The sequence below is a fragment of the Gadus chalcogrammus genome, chromosome 12, assembly GCF_026213295.1.
Source record: "Gadus chalcogrammus isolate NIFS_2021 chromosome 12, NIFS_Gcha_1.0, whole genome shotgun sequence".
In the NCBI taxonomy this organism is placed as follows: domain Eukaryota; kingdom Metazoa; phylum Chordata; class Actinopteri; order Gadiformes; family Gadidae; genus Gadus; species Gadus chalcogrammus.
In genome coordinates, this window is record NC_079423.1 from 21,664,301 (window position 1) to 21,670,934 (window position 6,634).

The window sequence follows — 6,634 nt, forward strand, 5'->3', positions numbered from 1 at the left end:
GGAAGGGGAGGGGGACAATCCAATTCCATGTCTTCCTGGAGCGGGGTATCTTTCCTCCAAGGGCCTTGAGGGTACACTTGAGTCTTTGTAGATGACGGGGGGTATAGTGGTGAGACACAGTAGGTAGAACAAACACAATTCGCTCTATTGCAGGGTTTCAAAAAGTGGGGGTTGCAAGACACTGGTAGATGGGGTCCCAAAAATATGTCCAGAATGTGAATTGTTTATTTTTTGGAATGTTGGATTGAGGGTGTTGAAATGTTTAGGATTGATATGATTCCTGAGCTGGAATAATTCTGTGAAACCCTGTGAAAAAGTCTCTATGCCCTTCATAAACTCTTTACCAAGTATTCCCCAGAGGAGAAAGCTTGGGAATAAATATGATTGGACACGATTTCTCAGCACTGAAATACAACAGTATTAAAAACTATAAGATTATGGTAGGCTATTGTGTTCTCTTGAATTATAAAAGCGTGGGGTTCCTCTTTGGCTTATAACTGCATGTGCGTGCAAATATTTCCATGCATCAAGCACCTCCGGGAAAAGTGGGGTTCTCGAGTCTATGGCACTGTATTTTGGGGGGTTACAGGCTAAAAAGTTGGTGAACCCCTACTCTATAGTGTATCTCTTCAAGATTGAATTTGTTCAATTTGGTTGGTCTTCAGGGCTATTGGATGATTACCACACCCTCTCGAGGTCGCCATACTCCTTCCTCGATTGGGAAGGTTCTGCTGGCTTTCATAGATGGACATTTGTCCAACGGCAAGCAGGTGTTCCCCCTTGCCAATCATGCAGCAAGTGACCTGAATAATAGTGATTATCAATCACTTCTCCCAGTGAGAAGTGTGTGACTTGAAGGGAAAGGGCATTGTTCATGGTTTTGATACTCTTCATCCCTTATGGAGGGAACTTTGGCATCTAGGCCCTCAACATATTCTCCCTAGCGACTTGTCAGGGCATGGAGTGTTCGTTCAGAGGCTCTCGTCTTGTTATGACAGGGCGTCAGCTATCCCCTGGTCCTTTCCACCCCTGTGTGTCATGGTCCGTTCCTGATTTTCCCATTCACCTGCCTGCCAAGCTGATCTCACCTATTTAGATCCACCACCTTCACCTGTGCTCCCTCTATATCAATCCTCTCTCCCTACTCAGTCTCTGCCAGATCGTCTCTCGTCACTCACAAGGCTTTCCCGCAACTCCAGAACTGTTTCTCAGACGCTGATCCTGCCTTTTCCCGAACCCTCGCCTGTCTGACCACCTGCCTGTTGTCAAGTCCCTGCCGGCCGGTCTGCTCCCCTCTTTCCGTTTCCTCACCTGCCTGCCTGCTCTCCTGATACCGACCCCTCGCCTGCCCGACTTCCCCGCCCGCCGACGGTACCCCCAGTCTACCTGATTGTCTGCCGGTCCCCGAACTCTTGCCTGTCCCCGTTTCCTTTGCCTGCCCGATCCAGATCATCTGTGCAATCAATAAATCTTTGGACTGCCCTGTCACCATTGTCAGTCTGTGCACTTGGGTTCTGCCTAACCCCCCCCCCCCCCCCTGTTACACCTGTGTTCTACTTTACATTGGATGTCTTGTAGCTCCAGGAGTGACCTTACATTCACACTACCTCTGTCCGTCGACATATGGGGGCTTTTTGAGGTATCCATGTGTTTTCCCGGGTTGTATAACAAAGGTGATTTCATTGGACAGTGTATTTGCATATATTTGCATAACGCGATGACCGACGGCTCCGTCGCTTCCTGAAAGTTGAACATTTCTCAACCTTTTGACGCAGGCAACGGAGCCGACAGTACGGACGGACCCACAATGCATTTCGAGAGGGCCCCGAGCAAAGTCAATGAGATCCGTCAACGGACGGATGTAGTGTGAACGCGGCGTAACTCTGGCATTCTTATCCTTCTTAACCGTCATCCACTGTGGACACTAACAATGGTATCTTCAAAACTCTTCAAAACTTAATAGCAATGAATTCCTTCTCAACAGAAGAATATTTGTACCCACGTTTCAGTTACCTATTGCTAAAGTACCGTAATTTCCTGACTACTAAGCATACCTGAATATAAGCTGCACCAACTGAATTTCAAAAAAAATATTATTTTGAACATAAATAAGCCGCACATGTCTATAAGCCGCAGGTGTCTACCGGTACATTGAAACAAATTAACTTTACACAGGCTTTAACGAAACACGGCTTGTAACAAAAATAAAAAAATTGCCTCTGGTTTGGTGACAGCTGAGGATAATGATAACTTCTGGAATATAATGACGAGAAACATCAGCAGACAGGGCAGGCAACTAGGGATGCACAGGTTCTGGACATTTGTTTAAGAAGCTGATGTGATGGATTTGTAGTCCATTGCGCCAACCAGGCTGCCTTACGCTACAGTTGACTGGGCCCCGCCGTTCTGCCAGTTCTTGTGGCCCATGCCATCTGACGAGGAATTGGCCGCATTTGTAGAGCGGAGCATTATCACCTTTTTCCCCATACTGGAATACTCTCACCTGGGACTCGGGACCCTCAATTATATACCCAGGCCGGGCCCCTGTACTTTTCAGATCTGGTGCCGGACCATGGCCCGGATCTTAGCCTTCCATGCCTGCATTTGTTTCATATGCTCAATGAATGACCTGTGGGGTGATGGCTGTCGGCCTTTTACTTTGTCCAGCAGCGAACCCTGTTGAGCTCTGGAGAACTTCCCTCATAGAGAAAAGGACCAATGTCGAGGGCTGGTCCCCTGCTCTTCCCATAGGCATTCAACCTCTTCTTGATATTTAGTTCATCGTATATAAAGCCGTTCTACGAGGCCCTCGGCCTGGGGAAGTTGCGATTTTCCATTTGTTTGCGGTGAAGATAGAGGTGCAGCTCTAAAAACCCAGTCCGTCAGATAAAATAAATTAATGACGCTCTTGCTATCGTTGCTCCAGCCAAATCCGACTGGAGGTAAAGCAAAAAATGTTCACTGAAAAAAATCTTCCCTGCTTATTTCCGACAAACTTTTTACCTTTTTCTTCTGTCTATCTCGGATAACGATGTTTTGCTTACTTTGCAGAAGCTACAAGCTATGACAACAATCATTGTCAGAATTGCAGCTGAGTGATTCGGTGAGGAGGTAAAGAAAAGCTCTGGAACAACATACTCAAAGAACCAAAGAGCTGTGAGGATCCATAACATCCGGCAGGAGATTAAGGCGCTGAAGTTCCAATACAAGGAGGCCGTAGACGAGGGTCGCATTGGCCTGGCCCAGCTAATCCTACAGAAAAAGATCAGGGTTCTCGGCCGGGCTGAGTGGCATCGGAGGCGGCGCCGTGAGAGAGTGCGTTAGCGCGCTGCCTTTATCTCCAACCCCTTCAAGTTCACCATGGATTTGTTGGGGTAGAAGCGCAGTGGTAAACTTGCCTCCTCGCAGGAAGACATAGACCAACATCTGAAGCAGACATACAGCGACCCCGCAAGAGAGCAGGAGCTGGGAGAATGTAACATCCTCATAGACCCCCCTGAACCTGAGATGCAGTTTGACATGTCAGAGCTGCAGCTAAAGGAAGTCAGGGAGGTCGTCCGCAAAGCAAGGGCAAGCTCCGCTCCAGGACCGAGTGGCACTTCATACAATGTGTATAAGAACTGTCCCAAACTCCTGCTGTGTTAGTGGAAAATCCTGTGAGTCTTCTGGAGTAGAGGGAGGATCCTACATCAATGGAGAGTAGCTGAAGGGGTGTGGATCCCGAAGGAGGAAAACTCCACCCAACTCGACCAGTTCTGCAGCATCTCCCTACTTTGTGTCGAGGGAAAGATTCTTCTTCTTTAGCACTGTTTCCAAACGACTGTGTACCTACCTTGAACAGAACACCTGCAATGACACATCTGTCCAGAAGGGCGGCGTTTCGGGAATTCCAGGCTGTCTGGAGCACAACGGTGTGGTGACACAGCTGATAAGGGAGGCAAGAGAGACCAAGGGCAACCTGTCAGTTCTGGGGCTTGACCTGGCAAATGCATTTGGCTCCATTCCACACAAGTTGGTTCATCTCACATTGACAAAACATTATGTCCCCAGCAAGTGTAGAGACCTCATTGCTGATTACTACACCAATTTCAGGATGAGGGTCTCTTCGGGAGCAATAATATCACATTGTCACAAGATGGAGATCGGTATCATCACAGGGTGCAGTATCTCTGTGACACTATACTCCCTAGCCATGAACATACTCAACAAGTCTGCTGAGCCAGAGTGCAGAGGGCCCCTATCGAAATCCGGTCAACGGCAACCCCGCATCAGGACATTCATGGATGACCTCACAGTCATGACAGAATCGGTCCCAGGCTGCCGGTGGATTCTGAAGGGACTCGAAAAGGTGATGGTCTGGGCCCGGATTTAAACCATCCAAATCAAGGTCTATGGTACTGAGGAAAGGGAAGGTGGTAGAAAAGTTCCGCTTTAACATCACAGGCACAGCCATCCCAACCATCTCAGAGAAGCCAGTCAAGAGCTTGGACAAGGTTTTTGACAGCTCTCTGAGAGATACAACATCTATCCAGCCGACCTGCACTGAGTTGGATGGCTTGTGGAAATTCGTGGCCAAGTCCGGCCTACCTGGAAAGTTCAAAGCATGGATATACCATCACAGCATTCTTCCCAGGATCCTTTGGCCCCTCCTTGTCTATGCAGTCCCCGTCTCAACAGTGGAGACCTTAAAGAGGAGGGTAAGTAGCTACCTTCGGAGATGGCTTGGATTACCGAGGAGCCTGAGCAGCCTGGCACTCTACGGGAACACCAATAACTGCCCTTCAAACTGCAACTGCCCTTCAAATCCTTGGAGGAGGAGTTTAAGGTTACAAGAGCCAGAGAAGTTGTTCAGTAGAGGGACTCACGTGATCCGATGGTGGCTAAAGCAGGGAGTGAGGACTGTAAGGAAGCGGAGGGCAGAGGTCGCAGTTCAAGAGGCAGAGGCAAGGATGCATCAAAGGAACATGGTGGGAGTGGTCACACATGGCAGAACTGGGCTAGGCTCCTTTCCAACTCCCCAAATGAACAGCAGCGGGAAGGGAGGGCGCCGCCTTGTTCAGGAGGAGGTGAGAGCTGCAGTGGAAGAAAAAAGAACCGTTAAGGCAGTGGGAATGAAGCAACAGGGAGCTTGGACAAGATGGGAGAACGCGTTTGAGAGGAAAGTAACCTGGGCTGAGCTGTGGAAAGCCGAGCCTCACCGCATTAAATTCCTCATCCAGGCAGTATATGATGTGCTAACATGCCCATCAAACCTGCACACATGGGGCTTAGCCGAGACACCAGCATGCCCGTTATGCTCCAAGCGAGAAACCCTGGAACACATCCCCAGCTGCTGCACCAGGGCACTTGGAGATGGACGGTACCGCTGGAGCCATGATCAAGTTCTTAAGACCAACGCTAAGGTCATCAGCGAAGGACTTGTGTGGGTGAAGCGGTTCCGACACTCCAAGAAAACCATAGCCTTTGTCAGAGCTGGGGAGCAGTCAACCCCTGCCGGAAGAACATGTGCGGGAATCCTAACATCTGCACATTGCAGATGTTAGGATTGCAGTCACCACCCTGCGACCAGACATTGTCCTTGTGTCTGAGTCCAGCAAGCAAGTTGTGCTGCTGGAGCTGACCGTCCCATGGGAAGACCACCTGGAAGAAGCCTTTGAGAGGAAGCTCTCCATGTTCGCGGGACTGGTCAGTGTCTGTAAGCAGGCTGGTTGGAGAGCAAGGTGTCTCCCGGTGGAGGTTGGTTGCAGGGGTTTTTGCAGCCCGTTCCCTGACCAGAGCCTTTAGTAGTTGGGCATCGAGGGAGAGAGAAGGAGGAGAGCCATCCGCAATATCACCGATGCGGCAGAGAGGGCCTCAAGATGGCTGTGGCTCAAAAGAGGAGAGCCATGGAGTCATGATAGCTAGCTAGCCATCTGGACACAAACTGGGGTCTGATCAGCCCCGGCGGGGTCACCTGGAGGAGGGCGTATTATGTTGAAAGACCCGAAACGTCTGATGATTCCAGGTGTAATGGGTTAGAAAAATAGTTCCTTATTGAAAAATATAAATACATTTGGGGCATTAGTAAAAATATAAAAGTAGACACCCCTTTATTTTTGTGGTATTTGACTACAATAATCTAATAATCAAATTTTATAATGTCGGCTTTCGCTACTATGACTCACCGAGCCACTAGATGGCGCACGGCGCCGAGGGGATCATTAACACCACAGGGTCGCGGTACCGCAGAATAAATCCTGCGAGCAAGACTAACTGATGCTTTCTTTCGTGTCTCTTGTTTGTTCAACAATAGGTGGGTTAAAACTCCTTAAATGCAACATATTATACTTTGTAGAGTAGGCATGTTTAGTAGGGTCATGAGTTTAATAGTTTTGGTCAGAAGAAGAGAAATGGGCTGTGTGAATGTTTTGTGATCGTGATGTGACCATGAAGCTACATGCTAATGTTGCTGTTGTGTTAGTGGGTTCTTGCGGGAGTTGCGCTGACATTGGGTTCATGAAGTGAACTTGAGTTTCACCTCGGCACGGTTTAGCCGCTGGTTAGTTTATCTAAAACGTGGGTTTGTGATCTGTTTTACACCATCCGTAAAATGAAATTTTAATATATTATTTCAAGGGTTTTTGTATTGTATTAA

General features: G+C 48.6%; 1 pseudogene; it reads left to right on the forward strand.

The window, feature by feature from the left end:
- The first annotated feature begins 3,063 nt into the window (after positions 1 to 3,063).
- LOC130393799 (uncharacterized) lies at positions 3,064 to 6,090 on the forward strand (annotated as a pseudogene).
- Positions 6,091 to 6,634: the final 544 nt, after the last annotated feature.